The sequence below is a fragment of the Procambarus clarkii genome, chromosome 62, assembly GCF_040958095.1.
Source record: "Procambarus clarkii isolate CNS0578487 chromosome 62, FALCON_Pclarkii_2.0, whole genome shotgun sequence".
In the NCBI taxonomy this organism is placed as follows: domain Eukaryota; kingdom Metazoa; phylum Arthropoda; class Malacostraca; order Decapoda; family Cambaridae; genus Procambarus; species Procambarus clarkii.
Window position 1 is genome coordinate 20457903 of NC_091211.1, and position 26585 is coordinate 20484487.

The 26585-nt window shown below is 41.8% G+C and overlaps 1 long non-coding RNA gene across 1 annotated transcript in view; it reads right to left on the minus strand.

The window, feature by feature from the left end:
- Nucleotides 1–4033: 4033 nt before the first annotated feature.
- Nucleotides 4034–26585, minus strand: part of LOC138354281 (uncharacterized) — a 957217-nt gene continuing 934665 nt past the window's right edge. The window contains exon 7 of the long non-coding RNA XR_011223529.1: nt 4034–4063. This is a non-coding gene — a long non-coding RNA (uncharacterized lncRNA). The remainder of the gene's footprint in view (nt 4064–26585) is intronic.

Below are 26585 nucleotides of genomic sequence, written 5' to 3' on the forward strand. Positions count from 1 at the left end.
CACCTCACTACCACCACCACCACTACCACCATCACCACCTCACTACCACCACCACCACCACCACTACCACCACCACCACCTCACTACCACCACCACCACCACCACTATCACCACCACCAATACCATCACCACACCACTATCACCACCACCAATACCACTATCACCACCACCACCACCACTATCACCACCACCAATACCACCACCACCACCACCACCACCACTATCACCACCACCAATACCACCACCACCACCACTATCACCACCACCAATACCACAACCACCATCACCACCTCACTACCACCATCACCACCTCACTACCACCACCAATACCACTACCACCATCACCACCTCACTACCACCACCCCCACTATCACCACCACCAATACCACTACCACCACCACCACCACCACCACCACCCCCACTATCACCACCACCAATACCACTACCACCATCACCACCACTACCACCACCATACACACACCACCACATTCTAACCAACATTAGCATTTCCACCCAAAAAAATGAAGATAGGCTTCAGACTTCACATTAAAGCTTTAATACCAATGGAACATCTGTACTTCTGCTGGAAACAAAAGCTTGGAGATCGAGCTTGGAAAACTGCCATACATCAACCTAGCAGTATAAACATCAGCCTAGATGTATAAACATCAGCCTAGATGTATAAACATCAGCCTAGATGTATAAACATCAGCCTAGATGTATAAACATCACCCTAGATGTATAAACATCACCCTAGATGTATAAACATCACCCTAGATGTATAAACATCAGCCTAGATGTATAATCATCAGCCTAGATGTATAAACATCAGCCTAGATGTATAAACATCAGCTTAGATGTATAAACATCACCCTAGATGTATAAACATCAGCCTAGATGTATAAACATCACCCTAGATGTATAAACATCACCCTAGATGTATAAACATCACCCTAGATGTATAAACATCAGCCTAGATGTATAAACAATTGTTTACAAAACTATATCCCCGAACCCTTAGGACTACGAATCCCGAACGCTGTCTACTCAGCCGTCAGCCCCCCCCCTATGTGTGTTTCACACCACCACCAGCTACGCTAACACAGTGCTAAATGAACTAAAAAAAAAACAGATTCACTGTTTTTTTTATTTTGGGCATTTGAGCCCAAATGCCCCAAACAATGCCCAAATTGAGAGCATAGTAGAAAGGCACATACCTTTTTAGTGTTCACATTCAACAAAGTAAATTTCAGTTTTTTCAAATTTCCATATACAATATACAGTAAAAAATATATATATAAATAGTTAAAAATAAATATACCACAGTAGGTACAAATTTTTTTCTGAAATCTGATTTTACGCGCCTCGCTCTGCCTTGGTAACACTTTGTTATACACTGTTATGCCCTGTTATGCACTGTTATGCCCTGTTATGCACTGTTATGCCCTGTTATGCACTGTTATGCACTGTTATGCCCTGTTATGCACTGTTATGCACTGTTATGCACTGTTATGCACTGTTATGCACTGTTATGCCCTGTTATGCACTGTTATGCACTGTTATGCACTGTTATGCACTGTTATGCCCTGTTATGCCCTGTTATGCACTGTTATGCCCTGTTATGCACTGTTATGCCCTGTTATGCTCTGTTATGCACTGTTATGCACTGTTATGCCCTGTTATGCCCTGTTATGCACTGTTATGCACTGTTATGCCCTGTTATGCACTGTTATGCACTGTTATGCCCTGTTATGCCCTGTTATGCACTGTTATGCCCTGTTATGCCCTGTTATGCACTGTTATGCCCTGTTATGCACTGTTATGCACTGTTATGCACTGTTATGCCCTGTTATGCCCTGTTATGCACTGTTATGCACTGTTATGCCCTGTTATGCCCTGTTATGCACTGTTATGCACTGTTATGCCCTGTTATGCACTGTTATGCACTGTTATGCCCTGTTATGCACTGTTATGCACTGTTATGCCCTGTTATGCACTGTTATGCACTGTTATGCACTGTTATGCACTGATATGCCCTGTTATGCCCTGTTATGCACTGTTATGCCCTGTTATGCACTGTTATGCACTGTTATGCCCTGTTATGCCCTGTTATGAACTGTTATGCACTGTTATGCTCTGTTATGCCCTGTTATGCCCTGTTATGCACTGTTATGCACTGTTATGCACTGTTATGCCCTGTTATGCCCTGTTATGCACTGTTATGCCCTGTTATGCCCTGTTATGCACTGTTATGCCCTGTTATGCACTGTTATGCCCTGTTATGCACTGTTATGCACTGTTATGCACTGTTATGCCCTGTTATGCCCTGTTATGCACTGTTATGCCCTGTTATGCCCTGTTATGCACTGTTATGCACTGTTATGCCCTGTTATGCACTGTTATGCACTGTTATGCCCTGTTATGCACTGTTATGCATTGTTATGCCCTGTTATGCACTGTTATGCCCTGTTATGCTCTGTTATGCACTGTTATGCACTGTTATGCCCTGTTATGCCCTGTTATGCCCTGTTATGGACTGTTATGCCCTGTTATGCACTGTTATGCCCTGTTATGCCCTGTTATGCACTGTTATGCACTGTTATGCTCTGTTATGCCCTGTTATGCCCTGTTATGCACTGTTATGCACTGTTATGCACTGTTATGCTCTGTTATGCCCTGTTATGCCCTGTTATGCACTGTTATGCACTGTTATGCACTGTTATGCCCTGTTATGCACTGTTATGCACTGATATGCCCTGTTATGCCCTGTTATGCACTGTTATGCACTGATATGCACTGTTATGCACTGATATGCCCTGTTATGCCCTGTTATGCACTGTTATGCCCTGTTATGCACTGTTATGCACTGATATGCCCTGTTATGCCCTGTTATGCACTGTTATGCCCTGTTATGCACTGTTATGCACTGTTATGCCCTGTTATGCCCTGTTATGAACTGTTATGCACTGTTATGCTCTGTTATGCCCTGTTATGCCCTGTTATGCACTGTTATGCACTGTTATGCACTGTTATGCACTGTTATGCACTGTTATGCTCTGTTATGCCCTGTTATGCCCTGTTATGCACTGTTATGCACTGTTATGCACTGTTATGCCCTGTTATCTGTACCACATCCTAAAGTTACTTTCAACTCGGAATTACTCCACATAGTTCAGCAATTAGAACAATAACGAACTCCAATCCTGGGATAATGTAACAGAAGAGGGTACCAACCCTGGATAATGTAACAGAAGAGGGTACCAACCATGGATAATGAAACAGAAGAGGGTACCAACCATGGATAATGTAACAGAAGAGGGGTACCAACCATGGATAATGAAACAGAAGAGGGTACCAACCATGGATAATGAAACAGAAGAGGGTACCAACCATGGATAATGTAACAGAAGAGGGTACCAACCATGGATAATGTAACAGAAGAGGGGTACCAACCATGGATAATGAAACAGAAGAGGGTACCAACCATGGATAATGTAACAGAAGAGGGTACCAACCTTGGATAATGTAACAGAAGAGGGGTACCAACCATGGATAATGTAACAGAAGAGGGGTACCAACCCTGGATAATGTAACAGAAGAGGGTACCAACCATGGATAATGTAACAGAAGAGGGTACCAACCATGGTTAATGTAACAGAAGAGGGTACCAACCATGGATAATGTAACAGAAGAGGGGTACCAACCATGGATAATGTAACAGAAGAGGGTACCAACCATGGATAAAAGAAGAATGGATACAAAGGATACATGGAAGAATGGATACATGGATACACAGAAGAATGGATACCAACACACACAGAGATCACACTAACGTGATGCATCAAATGAGCAAATCCACAAGGGCTGTGACGAGGATTCGAACCTGCGTCCGGGAGCATCCCAGGACGTAGCTCAGTCGATTAAGGCAGCGTCTGGGATGCTCCCGGACGCAGGTTCGAATCCTCGTCACGGCCCTTGTGGATTTGTTTCAATGGATACCAACCTTGGATAAAACAAAAATAGTGTTACCAACCTGTAATCCTGGGGAGGGTTGCCAGCGTACCTGATGGGAGAAAATGGGAATATTTAGCATAACACTGTAATGGGTAATGGCCATTAAACACCCTATTAATAATTAATTAATGATGCTAAGAAAATGGGTCAAATATTTGTCAAAAAAAAATGGGAAAAAAAATTTTTTGGGGAAGGAAAAATCAGGTTAAGTATTAAATTCCTGAATACTTCAGTAATTTATTAGAGCTTATAGAGTTTAGTACTTCTAGCAGAGCTTAGAGCTTAAGTATTTACTCGAGAGCTCTGAAAATACCAGTCTGCTCTACATGATTAAAAACTTTATTTTACAAGTTTATTTCAACGTTTGAATAGAGATGCGAAAGAGTGCCTGTACTCTCTCTCTCTCTCTCTCTCTCTCTCTCTCTCTCACTCTCTCTGTCTCTCTCTCTCTCTCTCTCTCTCTCTCTGTCTCTCACTCTCTCTCTCTCTCTCTCTCTCTCTCTCTCTCTCTCTCTCTCTCTCTCTCTCTCTCTCTCTCTCTCTCTTTCTCTCTGTCTCTCTCTCTGTCTCTCTGTCTCTCACTCGCTCACTTTTTCTCATTCTCTTCCATACGGTTGTCCACACAATTCGGATTTGTCGACAGTGTGAGTTACGATTCCTGCAGCGTCGGGGGTTCGAAGCCCCATGATTGGAAGTGGTAGGGCACAATTCTTACACTCCGTTTTCGTATCCCAGTTCCTTATCCTCATATCCCAGTTCCTTATCCTCATTTTCCAGTTCCTTATCCTCATATCCCAGCTTATTGTGTGGGTGGGGAGTGTGGGTGGGAGGGTGGAGACAGTGGGTGGGGAGGGGGGGGAGGGGGGGGGGACTAACAGGTGTAGATGATTGTGAAAAGCTACAATTACTCCCCATTCTCCTCTACCCCCCCCACCTTAATCACCCCCACCCCTCCCCCCCCCTTCACCCCCATCCCTCCCACCCCCCCCCCTCTCGTGGTCGGAATATAAAAATCGATAATGATTGAAATTGTCATGATAGAATGATTGACGTGCGACAGGTGAGGTGCTGAGTGCATTCCTCCTCTGTGATGAGTGCATTCCTTCACTGTGCTGAGTGCATTCCTTCACTGTGCTGAGTGCATTCCTTCACTGTGCTGAGTGCATTCCTTCACTGTGCTGAGTGCATTCCTTCACTGTGCTGAGTGCATTCCTTCACTGTGCTGAGTGCATTCCTCCATTCTGATGAGTACATTCCTTCACGGTGCTGAGTGCATTCCTCCATTCTGATGAGTGCATTCCTTCCCTGTGCTGAGTGCATTCCTTCACTGTGCTGAGTGCATTCCTCCATTCTGATGAGTGCATTCCTTCACTGTGCTGAGTGCATTCCTCCATTCTGATGAGTGCATTCCTCCATTCTGATGAGTGCATTCCTCCATTCTGATGAGTGCATTCCTCCATTCTGATGAGTGCATTCCTTCACTCTACTGAGTGCATTCCTCTACTCTACTAGGTGCATTTATCTGACCTTCAGAGTGCATCCCTATTACGTGACGTGGTATAAAGGGCACAGTGTCACAAGGGCTTCAGTCTATATGTATTATCTATATAAAACCACCGAACATTCTGTTAAATAACGTCTGAATCCGTTATTTAACGTCATTTCCTTTAAATAAAGGAATTTCAATTATAAATTTTAGATAACCAAAATTATAGATACTATGATTCCTGAACAATAGGGAATCTGTATCTATAAAATAGAATGACTATCTGTCCGCGGTTGGAAAGTCAGACGTTTGGAGTTTAGCCTCACTCAAATTTCCAAGGTGATTGCTGTTGGGTCCGTGCCCAACATAGGCGGGTCGAGACAGCATCAATTTTTTTTAATTAATACATGAGGAACATGTGCATTTGTGCAGTAAACTCTGTGAGCAGTTCCTGCTCACAGAGTTTGCAACTGGAGTGCTCAGGATTGGGAGATCCGTCACCTGTAGCCACCTGCCACAGGTAACGGTAACCCAACCTGATCCTGGCAACCACTGTGTCGCACAGTCTAGTCCACGTTTTGTGCTGCCCATAGATATAGGTTTCAGATCTGAACAAATCATAGCCATCAATGAAACGAGTGCCACTTGGCACAGTACCAATCGGACCCCCAATAACAAATCCTACAATATCATATTAGCTGAACTCTGAATTATTTTTTTTTTTAATTTTTCTTACTATCATGTCAAACATTACGCACTGATGTTTACAAATTTTGCAACAAAATTTGTATTCTGTATAAAGTATGTATCATACTTTGTATTTAATATGTGTATTACATGCATTACGTAATCATACTTGTATGTAATGTGTGTTAATGACGATATCATGAAAGAGAGAGAGAGAGAGAGAGAGAGAGAGAGAGAGAGAGAGAGAGAGAGAGAGAGAGAGAGAGAGAGAGAGAGAGAGAGAGAGAGAGAGAGAGAGAGAGAGAGAGAGAGAGAGAGAGAGAGAGAGAGGAGGGGGGGGGTCAGACAAATCAGGTCTACCTAAGCCTCACAAGGTACACTATGTACATTATACACGATTTGTTTGTTTCTTTGTTTATCTATATGTTTGTCCGTCCGTCTAACGATGGAGGCTTGAGGAAAGGGGGGCCCCAGGCCTCATTCAGCTTTGCAGGGAGATAGTTGGGTGGTAGGGGCCTGTCATAGAACGGTAGGATAGCGCACCTGAGTCACGAAAGTGTATAGCAAGAGTCAGAGTTGCAGTCACTGTCTTAAGAGTATTATACAGGCACAAAGAAATTCTAGAAATTCTGAACCCTTTGGATCACCTTAGAGGTGACCCAAAGCCCCACACTATGCATATGCCCCCAGGGTCCACTGGAGAGCTCTGAACCAATTCCCTCTGAAGCTCCGATCAGACACTAAAAAGCAAATCATTGAAATTCTGCAATTTTTTTCTTTCTAGAGCAAAGGCCCCCCTACCTCTTGGAGGACCCATGGCCTTGCGGAAGCCAGAGGTCACACAACGGTCCCCTCTTCCCCCCCCCCTCTTCCCCTCTCTTCCCTACCACCCCTCACTACTCCTCCCATGGTTCTTGTTACGACTCTCGTCTCCCCTCTACTCACTGACTATTTGAATGGAGCGATGGGGAGAGAAGGTGGTCTTTCCCCCTTCCAGAAAGAGAATTGGGAAAGGGGGAAGGGGCCCAGGTGGCTGCCAAGATGTTCCTCTCCTTGTCTCCTGGAAGACCTTGCAAGATGTAAACAAAAGCTTCCCCCCTAGGTGTCAGCCAGGGTAGGAGAGGGGATGTCTGCCTCTCCCCTTTATCCCTCCCTCTATCCCATCCCATCCCACTATGCCAAGTTTGGCTTGCAACGATCGTGCCTTGAGGGACATCCCTGATGCGGATTTGTCTCTTTTTTCCAATTAATGATGCAATGTGTTTAGATTGAATTATCGTAATTGCAAATTATGATATTTGCAATTACAGAGAACTATGCGAGGGGCTGTCTTGTGGGGAATTATAGACAAAGCTCCTATAACTGACACCAACTCCTGCGGTAGTGGAATGACTCTATAACTGAGGTCAAAATAGCTATAGCATTTGTGTAACGAACAATATAAATGTTTACAAAATGTGTCACTCTGCTTTTTGTTATTGTTAAAACCGGAACTACAGAATAAAACCAGGGTCTCTCTCTCTCTCTCTCTCTCTCTCTCTCTCTCTCTCTCTCTCTCTCTCTCTCTCTCTCTCTCTCTCTCTCTCTCTCTCTCTCTCTCGCTTCCTTCATATGCAATAACTGAGACGCAGCCTTCAAAACCACCAGACAATTCAAATATCAATTTGAATTGCCTTCAAATATCAAACTTCTGGCTCATTAAAGCTCAGCCAATGTAATTATCAACAGAGATTACGTCCCTCCCCGTTATGTCCGCTATGTATGTAATCTGCGCCAGGAATGACAGCCTTAAGTGGAGAGGAACGCAGTGTGAGCGTAGAATACGTTGGCTGTACTGCGGTTCGCGCCAACTGTCAGTTCGGGTTCAAAACGGAACGCCTTTTCCAGTCAGATGTAACGGTTTTAACGGTCGTCTCGGAGATGGCCACGTTTGACGCTTATCATTTATTTGTAGGGCTATCAGGTTTCCGTTATCCTCCACTGGTGACGCGGGAAGCATAGGAGCCAAGTGATGAATCACATACAAAAAAAGGGGTATGAATAGGGTCGTTAATCAACAGGAGACTGTTATACTAGTGGGTGTAGATGTCATCCACTCCCCTAGCTCTAGCTAGGCGGGGTGGATGACAATGCTCTTCAAAGGACAGAGAGACGGATTACGTAACAAGTGGACAGACTAGGACAGGAAGCAGCAAGCCAATCACGTCACTGGAAACTGGGATGATTCTCTTAAAGTTTCCGTCTCGGCCAAATATGTTTCTTCGGTAAAACTGACCATAAGGGGAAAATAAAAGACGAATTCGAGGCAGAAATCCCGCTCTGATGATCTATGTCAATACTGCTTTTTTCGTGTGTGTGTTTGTAGGTATTTGTTGTGGTACATTTTGGGCTTTTATTATGTAAATATGTTGTGCATTTGTTTTGTAATATTGTGAACCATTTTCAAATGTTTTGGATAAAATATATTTTCTATACAAAGCCATTTAAGAACCTTTCTTTCGGCTGTTGGTCGTCTAATACAATGGCTACCAGCCATAATCTTTAATATAAAGTCTACATTTGAAATTATGTAAAGAATTAATTTCAATCGATTGGCTAATCATTATGCTAATTATTCGTTTTCCTTGACATTCCTATGATTCATCCCAATCAACAGTTTCCACCCCAGGTCAAACTGTTTGATTGATTGTTGCTGCCGGAGGGGGCTAGTTTATTGTGCACCCCATACCCATCCTGTGAGCGGTAGCGCAAAAGCATTACAGAGGGCACAAAAGGTCTTTATCAGACCTCATCTTAGATTATTACATAAACAATTTCTTCTATCCTTCACAGGTCAAACTGTTCCGTGGCTTCGCTTTTCTTTGCCGCTTTGTCAAGACTCCGAGGAACAGTGTAAGGTGTCTTAATGTGCCCTTTTCCCGCAGTATAATGACGCCCAATCGCTTCGGTCATTCCTGAGACTCTCTCTCATGCGGCCTACCTTGAGGCACACCTCTCTATGCTTCCTCAAGTAGTGTTCTACGCTATTCACCTCGGCTCTAGGAGACTCGAACCGGGGACCCCGCGTGTCTGTGAGGTCGAATCTCTATCGACCGAGCTATTGAGTGGTCTTAATAAGGAACAATAATAAGTAGCCCGTGCTACTTGGAACAAAAAGTTCCAAGTAGCACGGGCTATGGTGAGCCCGTAGTGGACTTATTGCCCATAGAGGCCTTAACAACGATGCTTCGTCATTAGTAACCGCACACACCCATTACAGCAATTACACTTGGGATTGTTAAGTTGTTAACCTTACGTAACTAACGACAGAGAAGGGGGGTGGGGGGTGGTGGGGGGGAGTGGTTTAGTAGTTAGGAGGGTGTTATTAGTCTGTTAATTCTATGTAATCACCAGCTTGTTGCTGTAGTCAGAGGGCAGAAGTCTTTGACGACGTCTGGGGGTAGTTGGCCAATTACAGCTCTGTTAATTGATAGTTTGCTAAGCTTGCATAAACAACGCTGCCGTGGTCCTGTTGTTTATAAGTGGTAATTACGAGCGGTAGTGTTGGGATCAACGAGGCTCAGACGAGATGTTTAACGACATCGTTACCTGCGTTAATAAGCTTGTTGGATCACCGCAAGGGGGGGGGGGTGGGGAGGCGAGGGGGGCGAGGAGCCCCTTGGACGGACGCAGTGGATATCAACTGATCGTTGATATCCCCCTGTAGGATATCCCCTGATATTGATATCCCCTGATATTGATATCCCCTGTAACATCCCCTGTAGGATATCAACTTATTAGATTCGTAGATTCGCGAAGCAGTTACGCAAGCACTTACGAATCCAGTGGGGCCAGATTCACGAAGCAGTTACGCAAGCACTTACGAACCCAGGGGGGCCAGATTCACGAAGCAGTTACGCAAGCACTTACGAACCCAGGGGGCCAGATTCACGAAGTAGTTACGCAAGCACTTACGAACCCAGGGAGGCCAGATTCACGAAGCAGTTACGCCAGCACTTACGAACCTGTACATCTTTTCTCAATCTTTGGCGGCTTTGTTTACAATTATTAAACAGTTAATGAGCTCCGAAGCACCAGGAGGCTGTTTATAACAATAACAACAGTTGATTGGCAAGTTTTCATGCTTGTAAACTGTTTAATAAATGTAACCAAAGCCGTCAAAGACTGAGGAAAGACGTACACGGTCGTAAGTACTTGCGTAGCTGCTTCGTGAATTTGGCCCCCTGTGTTCGTAAGTGCTTGCGTAACTGCTTCGTGAATCCGGGTACAGGTCTTAAAAGTCCTGAAGCCTTTTACCACACTCCGGTGAAGAGGAACAGACGTAGCCACGCTAACAGCACAACGACGGCCGGAAACTAATCTACAACAGGAGAACAACAGACGCAGACAACTCAACAACAGAAGGGAAAACAGAGGCAGGTAAGCCAGCAACAGGAGGGAAAACAGAGGCAGGCAAGCCAGCAACAGGAGAAAAACAGAGGCAGGCAAGCCATCAACAGGAGAAAAACAGAGGCAGGCAAGCCAGCAACAGGAGGAAAACAGAGGCAGGCAAGCCAGCAACAGGAGAAAAACAGAGGCAGGCAAGCCAGCAACAGGAGGAAAACAGAGGCAGGCAAGCCAGCAACAGGAGGAAAACAGAGGTAGGCAAGCCAGCAACAGGAGGAAAACAGAAGGAAGACAAGCCATCAACAGGAGAAAAACAGAGGCAGGCAAGCCAGCAACAGGAGAAAAAAAGAGGCAGACAACCCAGCAACAGAAGAAAAACAGACTCAGACGCAGCAGACAAAAGCCTCAACACAGCATGAAATAAAACTAGATCAGAAGACACACACATACACACACACACGATCTCATTACTAACCTAGCATAACAACCAAACGCCACTAACAGCTCTCTAGATCAACCTTACTATCTCAATACCGCTCCCCACTATCGCTATAATTCAAACATGGGGGGGCCAGATTCACGAAGCAGTTACGCAAGCACTTACGAACCCAGTGGGGGCCCTGTCTCCTCTTGCTCGACGATATATCACTTAAGAGTATACCTGCCAAATAGCATATTCTCATTTCCTTTGAATACTGTCGTATTCAAATACGTAGATATATATCGATATATGATATATAGATATATCTAGGTGATTATATATATAGATATATAGAGGTGTAGATATATCGAGTATATCAAGTATATCGAGTGTTTAATAGCTCGCTTGGCCCTGAGGGCGTATGTTCACACGCGTTGTGTATGTGAGGACATACACAGTGACTTGTGTATGGAATCATACTCTCTCGTGTTCAAGAGAGTATGACTTAACTCTTCTCTTTCCCCAGTTTAATAAGTGGAATCCAATTTCTTCCAGTTATACACCTGGAATCCAATTTCTTCCAGTTATACACCTGGAATCCAATCTCTTCCAGTTATACACCTGGAATCCAATTTCTTCCAGTTATACACCTGGAATCCAATCTCTTCCAGTTATACACCTGGAATCCAATCTCTTCCAGTTATACACCTGGAATCCAATCTCTTCCAGTTATACACCTGGAATCCAATCTCTTCCAGTTATACACCTGGAATCCAATCTCTTCCAGTTATACACCTGGAATCCAATCTCTTCCAGTTTTACACCTGGAATCCAATTTCTTCCAGTTATACAAGTGGAATCCAATTCCTTCAATCACCTTGAGGTTATCTTGAGATGATTTCGGGGCTTTAGTGTCCCCGCGGCCTGGTCCTCGACCAGGCCTCCACCACCAGGAAGCAGCCCGTGACAGCTGACTAACACCCAGGTACCTATTTTACTGCTAGGTAACAGGGGCATAGGGTGAGAGAAACTCTGCCCATTGTTTCTCGCCGGCGCCTGGGATCGAACCCAGGATCACAGGATCATAAGTCCAGCGTGCTGTCCGCTCGGCCGACCGGCTCCCTGTAATTAACACCAACACTACATCTCCACACCTGCATTACGGCTTGTTATGTCCACTGATCTATTTTCCTCGATTCTCAAGCAAAGAAAAGCAGGGTTGAGTAACAGGACAGAATAAGACCAAATAGAAAACAATAGAGAAGTGTGTTCAAGGAATAGACAAGGGAACAAAGGGAGGGTATAAATGCTATATAGATAGGACATGCGTACATATGTGCGTACATATGTGGCAGCCGGCTAGTAGATGGGCATATATGTGGAGCGTCTGAATTAGGCATATATGTGGAGCGTCTGAATTAGGCATATATGTGGAGCGTCTGAATTAGGCATATATGTGGAGCGTCTGAATTAGGCATATATGTGGAGCGTCTGAATTAACAGTGATAGATAAGATAATAGTGAAGATAAGCGAAGGAAGGTACAGATGAATATGGTTGTTCGATGGAGGTGTTGGTGTGTAATGTCTCATCATATTCATTGTTCTCATCTTCCTACTACCACTTGAGCCGGACGGTAGAACGATGGTCTTCACGCAGGTCGGCGTTCAATCCCCCGACCGTCCACAAGTGGTTATCATTTCTTTGCCCCCCGTCCCATTCTAAAGCCTTATCCTGACTCTTTCCAAGTCCTGACTCTCTCCAAGTCCTGACTCTTTCCAAGTCCTGCCTCTTTCCAAGTCCTGACTCTCTCCAAGTCCTGACTCTTTCCAAGTGCTATACAGTCGTAATGGCTCGGTGTTTCTCCTGACAGTTCCCTTCCCTCTCCTCCTCCTCCTATCCCCCTGTTTATTCCTCCGACTCACTCTCCTCTTCCTTCACATCCCCCGCAAGACGCACTCTACGTCATGTGTAATCTTGTATGCATTGCTCGCAGCATCCGGCGAGGAGCATCTTCGCGGGAGACATCTCTCGGCATCCCTGGACATGTCTCAGAATACCTGGACACGTCTCGGAAGATTTGGACATGTAAGGACCAACCTGCACACTTCTTTGGACATCTGGACACGGTTGCTCACATTTGGACACTCCTTAAACGTACTTTGGCCACACCTGGAGGTTCCTTGGCAGGTTTGGTCTCGCCTCTGCACGTCTTAGTAAAAGATGGACAGAGAAAATGTATATATATATATATATATATATATATATATATATATATATATATATATATATATATATATATATATGTATATATATATATATATATACATATATATATATATATATATATATATATATATATATATATATATATATATATTGTGTTGAATATATATATATATATATATATATACATATTGTGTTGAATATGACCGAAAAGGTAAGATTAATAATTCTAAGACGAATTTTCTCAATATTTCTTATGTTTTCTTCACTGTCGGTGGTAATGGAAATATCAATTCTCTAAAATTCATTTTTATTAATGGTCTGACGCCTGAATATGTTTCGTAATGGTTTATTACATTTTCAAAGACTTAATTTACACACAAATTCATCGTACTTATACTCTATAGGGTGAGGTGATATGGTACAAAAGTTTTGGGTGAGGTGAACAAACTTGTGACAAACACAAGACAGAACACGAAACAATGGGTATAACTTGGATATGAGAACATATGAATGGAAGTAACTGTGGAAGGCCTATTGGCCCATACTTCCTCTTGCTGCTTCCATATTGGTTCGGGGTCTTGAAGTGGGTAGAATATAGTTACGCATTAATTGGCTGTTGATTGCTGGTGTTGACTTTTTGATGTGTAGTGCCTCGCTGATGTTGAATCTCCTGCTATTAATTGGCTGTTGATTGCTAGGCAATCAACAGCCAATTGACACATGGAAACAACGCCGACATGATTCTTAAAATGATGTAAAGGTTTCGCCAGTTGACTTGTAAAATACCAGACAAATACTGGCCTGGATAGCCGCCGCTGGCCCTCATCACCACCACCGCCACCAATTTCAACCCAAGAACAACCCCCTGACAGAGAGAGAGAGAGAGAGACAGAGACATAATCTCTATATACCCGATGGTTGAGATCGCAATCAACAGGAACACGCCATTTTGTGGCTTTAGTGATGATGAATGATGATCACGAAGCTCTTGGGGATCAGAACTGGAAACGACCGGGTGGTTGGGTTGTTGTAATTGCTCCTCCAACATCCGCACATCGAGATGCGCGCAAAAAAAAAAAAAAAAAAAAAAAAAAAAAAAAAAAAAAAAATCCTACACTTTGCTACTCCCTTGTATCATACAACTGGCTATTGTTATCCATGAGAGAAAGTCTAATATCGAATTTATTTCATTTCATACAATACTGCATCGTGCGGTACAGACTAGTCGTGATATACTAGTCGATATCATATATAAGAATACAGATAACTGCAGAAGGCTTATTGGCCCATACGAGGCAGCGATATCATACATACGAATAGAGATAACTGCAGAAGGCTTATTGGTCCATACGAGGCAGCGATATCATACATACGAATAGAGATAACTGCAGAAGGCTTATTGGCCCATACGAGGCAGCGATATCATACATAAGAAAGATAACTGCACAAGGACTATTGGTCCATACGAGGCAGCGATATCATACATAAGAAGAAAGATATCTGCAGAAGGCTTATTGGCCCATACGAGGCAGCGATATCATACATACGAATAGAGATAACTGCAGAAGGCTTATTGGTCCATACGAGGCAGCGATATCATACATAAGAAGAAAGATATCCGCAGAAGGCTTATTGGCCCATACGAGGCAGCGATATCATACATAAGAAAGATAACTGCACAAGGACTATTGGTCCATACGAGGCAGCGATATCATACATAAGAAGAAAGATATCTGCAGAAGGCTTATTGGCCCATACGAGGCAGCGATATCATACATACGAATAGAGATAACTGCAGAAGGCTTATTGGTCCATACGAGGCAGCGATATCATACATAAGAAGAAAGATATCTGCAGAAGGCTTATTGGCCCATACGAGGCAGCGATATCATACATAAGAAGAAAGATATCTGCAGAAGGCTTATTGGCCCATACGAGGCAGCTCCTATTTATAACCACATAATAAGAACTTAAGAATACATAAGAATGATAAACGAGTCGATAGATGATATACCACTCGATATATAACATACCAGTCACGTTGTATATCCTGTACTTGACCAATACAGGATATACAACAACAGCATATTTGTATACTTACATCTTATAATTCACTTGAATATCAATTTTAGTATAATGTTATATCAGGCTCTAGGAATATGTCATTATCTCTAGTTGACACAACGCGATTTATCATACAGTAATACATTACCTATTATCATATATCATTGTATCAGTAAACATAATCATACGTCATTACAGAACTGAAGATAATCATACAGGACGTCATTATACCTTGAATACAATCATACTGAGCGTCATTATATCACAGGCCCTTAATTAGGGCACAATCAACACTACCGGTGTTGGGAATCTACACTACCGGTGTTGGGGAGGAGAGAATCTTCACTACCGTTGTTGGGGAGGAGAGAATCTTCACTACCGGTGTTGGGGAGGAGAGAATCTTCACTACCGGTGTTGGGGAGGAGAGAATCTTCACTACCGGTGTTGGGGAGGAGAGAATCTTCACTACCGGTGTTGGGGAGGAGAGAATCTTCACTACCGGTGTTGGGGAGGAGAGAATCTTCACTACCGGTGTTGGGGAGGAGAGAATCTTCACTACTGGTGTTGGGGAGGAGAATCTTCACTACCGGTGTTGGGGAGGAGAATCTTCACTACCGGTGTTGGGGAGGAGAGAATCTTCACTACTGGTGTTGGGGAGGAGAATCTACACTACCGGTGTTGGAAAGGACAATCAACACTACCGGTGTTGGGAATCTACACCACCGGTGTTGAGACGACAATCTTCACTACCGGTGTTGTGAACTTAAGGCACAACCAATGTTGTGAAGAGTTTACAAACACTCCAAGATTCCTCTAACAGTGTTGGACAAACACCCAATAGTTTGGTAGATCAATCATTTATTATGCACCCCATACTCATCCCATGGGCGATGGTGGACAGGGGTTACAGAGCCGCGTAATACGAACTCATTACCCGCCAACATATATTATAAATATATGTAGAAACGATAGACAATTTTGTTTGGGAGTCAGTATATTAGACAACCGACGGTTAAAGAGTCAGGGCCGAAGAGCTAAAAGCTCGATCCTGCAAGGAACAAATAGTACACAAAATATAGTAAATACACACACACACACACTCTCTCCCCTCTGAGTCTTTCCTTGCATTTCTATCCCTTTCTACTGCTCAGCCCTCCTCCCACCTGTCCCTCTTCTCCTTTCAGCTTCTGGCTAGCTCCCAACCCCCACCCGTCATCCCTGCCTCTCTCCCTCTCTCTCTTCCTCTCAAACATATTCCTCTCCAAAATCTCTAAAACCAAGAGCTTCTCTCCCTCTCTCTCTTACTCTCAAACATATTCCTCTCCAGAATCTCTAAAACCAAGAGCTTCTCTCTCTCTCTTCCTCTCAAACTGCTCCTGCCTCACAACTCCTCCTCCAGCACATTACTTCACAGTCCTCTCGATAGCATCCCCACACACACATAAACATACAGACATGTTATATGTTTGTTAACGTTAACGCTATACACCAAAGCGTTATATGACAAAGAGTGCTGGGAAGACGTTACACCACGAGCGTAGCTCTCATCCTGTAACTACACTTAGGTAATTACACTTAGGTAATTATGTGTATCTTGAGGGGTTCAGGGAACGGAATGTCTAAGACGAGGTTTTGGGGATGTTATACTAGTGCTGATGGAAGCACAAACAAAGCAGAGGAAATAAAAGAAAGGATTAGTGAAAAAAGAACCACATTAGATTTCGATAGCGGAAACCAAAAACACATTTGACGATTTCGAATACAATATTTCCAGGGAGATATCAAGTAATAACAAAATGATAGCAGCGTAGACCTTACAGAGAAGTATTTCCCCAGAAGCTCCTGATAAATGAAGATTGAGCCGCAGCAGCGAAGGATTATAAGAGATGATAGGGAAAGGGGGAAGAATCACCATCTCAAACTTAACTCCAAAGAGGAGTAGGAAATCCTTGGCCAACAAGTCGACTATCCCCAGAGGAGTCCACCTGCCTATCCCACCCACAATACCCTCCACCCTATCCATCCAGCAAACTCCCTACCCAACACCCCCTCCCCACCAGGGCATACTGACCCTTCCACTCCCATGCCCTCCCTACACTCCCAACACCCGCTCCCTCACTCCCTTAAATCCCCCCGTCCCCCCAACCCAAAACAAGAATTAATTCCCCCTCCATTCCCTAACAACTTACGATCTCTCCCCTCCTACTCCCCACGATATCCTCATCCACACCCTAAGACTAACTTTACTTCCATTCTCATGCCCAAATAACACTCCCTTTTTGGCTATTTCCATCTCCCTTCCTCCTTAACCACATCAATATGCAACAACCACATCAACATACAACCACCACATCAACATACAACCACCACATCAAACATACAACCACCACATCAAACTCAGAATTCCCCTAAACCACCGTAGGCCAAGCCTAACTGCTAGTGAAAATGGTCAGAAGAAAATAGGCTTCAAAGTACCATAAACACAGCCACTCCACAATCATGTATTATTATGTATCATAACATGTATTATTATGTATCATAACACACATGTGTGTGTGCAGTGTCTCCCACAGGACTACTGAGGGATATTTAGGCGAGAAGAGTAAGAATAGTTTCTCATTACAAGTAGCAAAAAATGTTCTATTCTGTCAATATTGTTGAATCTTTCTGTCCAATTTGTAGCTATTTCGAGTCGAGAACAAATGGCCACCTTAACTGCATTATGCAGACTGGCTAGTAAGTTATTAATCATTTGTGAGTAATTTGAGCTGTTATTATTCATCCGTGATAATTTTCAGCTATTAATTATTTGTGAGTACTTTGAGCGGTTATTCATTTGTGATTATCTTGATTATCTAATAATTCATTAGAATATTGCGATGTCAATCATTTGCGCGATTTATTATTCTAGATAATAATAATAATCCATTAGATATCAAAGTGACTAATGAGTCGTGAAACGATAACAAAAGCCTAATTATGTTTTGAAATGTATAGAAAATGTGTATTTTCGTATGTTTTCGCTTTTCAGTACGAATATCACGAATTTCAATTTAAAAAATACTGTATTGTGTATTACTGCTAAGCGACTGAAGGATGTGATATAGCATTGTTGAATATTATACTGTCAATTATACAATTATAGCACAAATAACACTGTAAATTATACACTTAGACGTAAACAACACTGTCGATTATACATATTAAACATATATAACATTTTTGATTATAGACTTAAACATAAATCACTCTGTCAATTATACATAAATATCACTGTCAATTATACAAATTAAACATAAATAACACTGTCGATTATAGACTTAAACATAAATAACTATCAATTATACATATTAAAAATAAATAACACTGTCAATTATACATATTAAACAAATAACACTGTCAATTATACACTCAAATATAAACAAAATCATAGACCTATCATTGTTAAGTATAACACTACTAAATTTTACACCGTTAAAAATTAATGTTAAATTAATTAATACAGTTAAATTTTGGTGTTAAATTTTACACTGAAATATTTTAAACATGCAACACTGAGCCATTTATATTAAATACTATTTTATATTAAACAACAATGAGAATTTTATATTAAAATTTTAACACAGAAGAGGTGTATTTTCAAATTACAAGACTGTGAAGTATGTTTTAAAATGCAAGAATGAAAAGTATATTTTAAACTTAAAATAAAGAGAAGATTATTTAAAAAATAGGATACAGAAGTATATTTTGAACGTACAACACTATACAAGTATATCGCAAACATATATACCCACAAAGGTATACTCAGAAGGATATTTTAAACATACAATATAGATATGTATATTTTTAACATTCAGCAACAAAAGACATATTGTATACAAACACCTTAATGTGGATAGCCTAAAACATTTCCTACAAAAAAACACCCATGTTTATGACTGAGATCAGGATATATATATATATATATCTTGATAGATAGATATAATGTCTATTATAGCCCGTAGGCTATAATAGGCATTTAAAGGTATGGATAGCTTAGTAGGCTTCGTGATGACATCGCTACAAACACTTTTTAAAACTGATGTGTATTTTACCACAGTGTATGTATGTGTGTGTGTGTGTGTGTGTGTGTGTGTGTGTGTGTGTGTGTGTGTGTGAGGAGAGCAACCAGGCGACACCGAGTGCACATCACTGGGAAAGTGAGGGTTGAGTTCCGCCATTTTATAGGTAGGAAGGCGTACGGTGTGTGAGTACCCGAGTGCTGAACAAAATGAAATTGAACAACAATACCTGCACTCTGCAAGACGGTTTTTTTAATTTTGCATTTTTTTTTCATTATTTTCTACCACAGACGTGGCCAGACATTTACAATGCTAACCAGCATATATACATTTTCTTCTGTCCTCCATGGACGGGGTTAGAGATGTGTTAAACATGTAGTTCAAGGGTTTATTGAACAATCAACCACAGAAGGTGATTCGGTGCTTTTAAAATGCTGAGCTAACCTACATACGGAAATACATAGATACACAGATTTGCGTATGTCCTACATAAAGTGTTCGATGTGTCTTTTACATAGTGTCATTAATGTGCATTTACAAAGGTGAAATGTAATTCTGATTAGCTTCCATATATACTTTATACACATACACATACACATATACGTACATATACATATATGCATACTTATATACACACACACATGCATTTACATACATTTGTCTCTTTTACTCTGACAGAGTGAGATAGCTGATAAAGAAACTAGTGTGCAATTAAGCACTTAATCACTGAAGGTGATTAAGGTGCTTTTTACAAGCTCAGGTTATATAGTTACATCACATACATACATTATATAAATGATACATTACATGGTCAATCTTGGATACAAGTCCAATATATCATCAAGTGTTCCAGTACTCATATAGTAGTTACAGAGTTCAGCATACCTTAGCCCAGGAGGGCGAAAGTCAGTCAATATGGGACATTCTACAATATAATGTTCAAGAGAGTGCATGTTTTCTCTTTCAATGAGTTGACACATTGTGTACTCTACATTTGGGTTTTGAGTACATTTTTTGAGTACATGTTTTTGAGTACATGTTTTTGAGTTTACCTCTGTGTACATGCCCAAGATGAGATAAAAGCTTCCTGAAACCTGGAGTAGGTAGAGACACGTGATTCAGTGTAGTGTCTTTGTTGAAGTTATTGGCTGTATAACATTTGCGCTCTCCTACATATTATGATTATAGACGTAATAATTATAGACGTATAATTATAATTATAGACGTATAATTATAATTACAGACGTATAATTATAATTACAGACGTATAATTATAATTATAGAGGTATAATTATAGTTATTGACGTATAATTATAATTATTGACGTATAATTATAATTATAGACGTATAATTATAATTATAGACGTATAATTATAATTATAGACGTATAATTATTACACAAGCCGAGACATATTTGATTGTTTTTCCTCTTGAGTACTGTTGTTTATCCAGGACAGATGTTTATCAACACCTGCCCCAACAAGGCCTAAAGAACAGGTGTTCGACAACACGTACAAGAAGGTAATGGAATTCTTAACATATTGATGAGAATAAATTTGGTTTCTACTTGTAATATATATTTATAAAATTGATTAAAATGTAATATATAAAAATAAAAATAAAATTGATGGTATTGTTCAGACTTGGAAGAAGTTGTTTAACGCAGCCGGAAAGAGAACAGGTTCCTGCTTATGGCCTCTTGGCCACTTGAATGTTCGAAACATTTGAGGTCGTTAAGATGTTCACAATCAGAACAGTGTACGAACACACACGCACAAACTAAGACGTTGCTACAACGTTGGAACAAGTTTTGAACACTTCCTGACCAGTTATAACAACCGATATAACAAGTTGTAACAACACACACAGAGATCACACTAACGTGATGCATCAAATGAACAAATCCACAAGGGCCGTGACGAGGATTCGAACCTGCGTCCGGGAGCATCCCAGACACAGCCTTACGTAGCTTTGTCGTAGCTCAGTCGATTAAGGCAGTGTCTGGGATGCTCCCGGACGCAGGTTCGAATCCTCGTCACGGCCCTTGTGGATTTGTTCAAGATGTAACAACTTAATTACAAGTTGACCAGACCACACACACTAGAAGGTGAAGGGACGACGACGTTTCGGCCCGTCCTGGACCATTCTCAAGTCGAATCTTAAACCAACTTTATTACAAGTTGTAACAAGCGGAAAATAGAGACAGTTACGGTTTGTGTTTCCAGGGTATCCAGTAAAATACTATTCAAACTATTTTTGTAACTTATTCTTAAATCCGTAAATCCATAAAGTTAACGATATTGCATGATTAATGCAACCGGAAACCTTTGCCACATCAACGGAAACCTTTGCCACATCAACGGAAACCTTTGCCACATCAACGGAAACCTTTGCCACATCAACGGAAACCTTTGCCACATCAACGGAAACCTTTGCCACATCAACAAAGACTCACTGAATATATGCTTGATAGTTTATGCAATTTCTACACTAATTTCCGTTGATATTACTTCATTATTTCTTGAAGTTCAATTTGTTTTCTTATCTTTAGATCACACAACTAAGGAATTTTGATTTATTTATTGATTGATTTATTTATATATATACAAGAAGGTACATTGGGATTGTGAGGATACATAGGATACATTGTGAGGATACATAGGATACATTGTGAGGATACATAGGATACATTGTGAGGATACATAGGATAGTAATTACAATCTTGTAAAGCCACTAGTGCGCGCAGCGTTTTGGGCAGGTCCTTAATAATCTAAGAAACTTATAAGTAGGTAAATACTTGCAAACTTTATAAAAATGCTATTTATAAAAATGATGTTGAATTTTATGATCTTTAAGGTCATTGATTTGATTGATTGTTGCCGCCGAAGGCGGCTAGTTTATTGTGCACCCCATACTCATCCTGTGAGCGGTAGCGCAAAAGCATTACAGAGGGCACAAAAGGTCTTTATCAGACCTCATCTTAGATTATTACATAAACAATTTCTTCAATCCTTCACACCTTATAGATACAATGTCAGCTAGTTACAGACTTTAAGGTCAGTTGCTCTCCATCCTGGAAATTAAAATCCGTTTGACTAAGTAAAGATCTTTAAGGTCAGTTGCTCTCCATCCTGGAAATTAAAATCCGTTTGACTAAGTAAAGATTCTTAAATGAAATCAATTAAATTTTATATTCCACCCAAAACAACCTTTAGGAAAATTATGACGAAATAATAATAATTAATTAATTGGAACATATAGGGCATCCCAAAGTATATTAATACATTTCTTCTGTGTCTCTCTTTCACTCTCACTCTCTCTGTGCCTGTTACTTTCTCTGTGTCTGTGTTTCTCTCTGTCATTGTGTCTCTTATTTCTGTCGCTGTCCGTTTCTGGTCTGTATATCTGTTTCTCTCCATCCATCAATCTTTATCTCTGTAGGTAGGAGTGAGAGGGAATAGAAGGAGAATTTAGAACATCACGTCTAGAACACGTGATTCATCACGTGACTGTCTCTCTGGCCTCCAGCCTCGAACCTACATACAGACAGACAGACAGGCTGTACTTTACAAAATGAATTCCTTTTTTGTTTCATTCGGTGGGTTTTAAGTTGTAGCTTTAACACTGGAGGAACATCTTCTAGTACTAGCCTCACATAGACGGTATCTATTGTTCTAAACTCTTCCTTGACCAAGTTCTTGAAAGGTTCCTTGACCTGGCTCATGAGAGCTACTCGGATATTCAACAGGTCTACAGATCCTGTTGAATATATGCCTTCGAGGGCCAAGTATTACCTGTAAATAATTAGCCTCGAATATATTCATATTAATCGACAATCGACTTGAGAATGGTCCAGGACGGACCGAAACGTCGTCGTCCCTTCAATTTCTAGTGTGTGGTCTGGTCAAAATATTCATATTAATCTCTCTCCCTTCCTCAGTACCTTGCACTAGTTGGGACTACGGGGAAAATGCTCATTTTGGAAACCTCAAGCCCCACACCAGATATTCCTGGAGCATTGTGGAATCTTCCTCTGTTTTGATTTGATTCCATTCGTCTTCAAACGGTACTTGGTACTTTCTTGACTTGGTACTTTCCTGACTTGGTACTTTCTTCACTTGTTACTTTCTTTTCACCACCATTACGATATCTTCAATCTCCCAATAACTGTTTGCATACTGTTACATGGACTCTCTCTCTCTCTCTCTTTCTCTTTCTCTCTCTCTTTCTCTCTCTCTCTCTCTCTCTCTCTCTCTCTCTCTCTCTCTCTCTCTCTCTCTCTCTCTCTCTCTCTCTCTCTCTCAATCAGTTTAAAATTCTTCATCTTAATCCAGCTTACTTCTCCAGTCTGTGGGGAAGAGTGTGGCAACATATTGGGCAGTGCTGGAAGTGCTTCAGGCTGTTGGGTAGTCTTGGAATAATGCTGCAGGCTTTCGGTCAGTCCTGGAAGATTTTAGCAGTCCATGAAATGTGTTGCAAACCACTGGGCAGTCCTAGTAGTGTTGAAGGGCTTTGGCCAGTTTTGGAATTGTGTTGCAGACTTGTGGATAAACCAAGAATAGTGTTGTAGGCTTCTAAAAAGACTTAGGACAATGTTTGCAGGACTTTTGAGTAGTTCAGGAAAAATATTGTAGGACTTTTGAGTAGTTCAGGAAGAATATTGTAGGACTTTTGAGTAGTTCAGGAAAAATATTGTAGGACTTTTGAGTAGTTCAGGAAAAATATTGTAGGACTTTTGAGCAGTCCTGTGTTTGAGAGTCTTGAAGACGTGGTTTGTGTTCCTTGGAGACATGATAAACACAAACTCTTAACCTTGTGTAAGATGAAAACTGCTGGACCAGAGGGAGGGAAGAAGAGTCCAGCTACACAGACCATACACAATTCCAAATGTAGATTTGATAAAGCCCAATATAGGCTCAAGAATCTGTACACCAGTTGATTGACATTTGAGAGGCGGGGACCAAGGAGCCAGAGCTCAACCCCCCAAAAGCACAACTAGGTGAGCAGACACACACACACAGCTACCGGAAACGTGTCCTCCGCCGCTACCAGCCCTCAAGCGCAGTGTTATGTAGTTACTGTACCATGATGCTGTCAAACTGTCCCTTCACTGTTCATCACCTGATGTTCCTCAGTTCTCCTCATTGTTTCTCAATGTTCTACAGTACTCCCAAATGCTCTCCAGTGCCCCCTGAATGCTCTCTAGTGGCCTTGAATGCTCTCCAGTGCCCCATGAATGCTCTCTAGTGGCCTTGAATGCTCTCCAATGGCCCTGAATACTCTCCAATGGCCCTGAATGCTCTCCAGTGCCCCCTGAATGCTCTCCAATGGCCCTGAATGCTCTCCAGTGCCCCCTGAATGCTCTCCAATGGCCCTGAATGCTTTCCAGTGCCCCCTGAATGCTCTCCAGTGCCCCCTGAATGCTCTCCAATGGCCCTGAATGCTCTCCAGTGCCCCCTGAATGCTCTCCAATGGCCCTGAATGCTCTCCAGTGCCCCCTGAATGCTCTCCAGTGGCCCTGAAAGCTCTCCAGTGGCCCTTTCTAATGGTCCTAGGCTTATTTTCCGCCTCAAAACGTAGGGTAAGTAATGCCATATGACATTACACAAAGTTTGCAAAATAATACTTAGGCTTAAAACTATTTCATGAGCAATGTGCAATGTGTATTTGTGCAATGCTCGTTCTAACCACACAAATATATGAGTAATGCCAATAACTGCCTTAATCGACTGAGTGTCTGGGATGCTCCCGGACGCAGGTTCGAATCCTCGTCACGGCCCTTGTGGATTTGTTCATTTGACGCATCACGTTAGTGTGATCTCTGTGTGTGTGTAAAGTGTAATTCTAAGTAAATATCATCTTTATACCTGACTAACAGTAGAGGCATTTAGCAGTCTATGCCTCACTTTGTCTTGGTATAAAACTCAAGACTTTAATAAGTTGAACTGTGATTGTTTAAGTGTTATCTTCGATATCTGGCCTCACACAGATTGTAATATGTGAACCCTCGTTCGTGTGGCACCCGTGCTAAAGTCTATCTTTATCTAGAATTTTGTAGGTGGTAATCATGTCTCCTCTTCTTAATCTTTGAGAGCATTAAGGAATTACTGTCACACACAGATGGCTTGTTGACAAGAAATCTAACTCCTGTGTGTTCAATGTGAAAGTGATCAAGACTAGTTCGTGAATCTGATGTTGAACAACATCTTAATCTGAGGTAGAACATCCTATAACTCTGATGTAGAACATCCCATGAACCTGATGTAGGACATCCTATAACTCTGATGTAGAACATCCCATGAACCTGATGTAGAACATCCTATAACTCTGATGTAGAACATCCAATAACTCTGATGTAGGACATCCTATAACTCTGATGTAGAACATCCTATAACTCTGATGTAGAACATCCTATAACTCTGATGTAGAACATCCTATAACTCTGATGTAGAACATCCCATGAACCTGACATAGCTCAAACAAAAATTAATGTTCGCAAATAGGTGCAAATGTAAAAAGGTTTTCACATTTATGCATTTACATCCATTAAATAATAATAGTCCTTGAGTTGTTGATTCCAAATATCTATATCCCCGTGGAGGGATAAGGATAGACGAGTCAGGATTATCCTGGATATGGATAGATGAGTAAGCAATCGACGTTGTGTGTCCCTGGAAACCCAGCTGGATAGAGGGTTCTTAACCGGCTGTCACCAGCTGAATGAGAGAGAGAGAGCCATCTTAACCGACTGTCACCAGCTGAATGAGAGAGAGAGAGCCATCTTAACCGACTGTCACCAGTTGAATGAGAGAGAGCCATCTTAACCGACTGTCACCAGTTGAATGAGAGAGAGCCATCTTAACCGGCTGTCACCAGCTGAATGAGAGAGAGAGAGCCATCTTAACCGACTGTCACCAGCTGAATGAGAGAGAGAGAGCCATCTTAACCGACTGTCACCAGTTGAATGAGAGAGAGCCATCTTAACCGGCTGTCACCAGCTGAATGAGAGAGAGAGAGCCATCTTAACCGACTGTCACCAGTTGAATGAGAGAGAGCCATCTTAACCGGCTGTCACCAGCTGGATGAGAGAGAGAGAGCCATCTTAACCGACTGTCACCAGCTGAATGAGAGAGAGAGAGCCATCTTAACCGACTGTCACCAGCTGAATGAGAGAGAGCCATCTTAACCGGCTGTCACCAGCTGGATGAGAGAGAGAGCCATCTTAACCGGCTGTCACC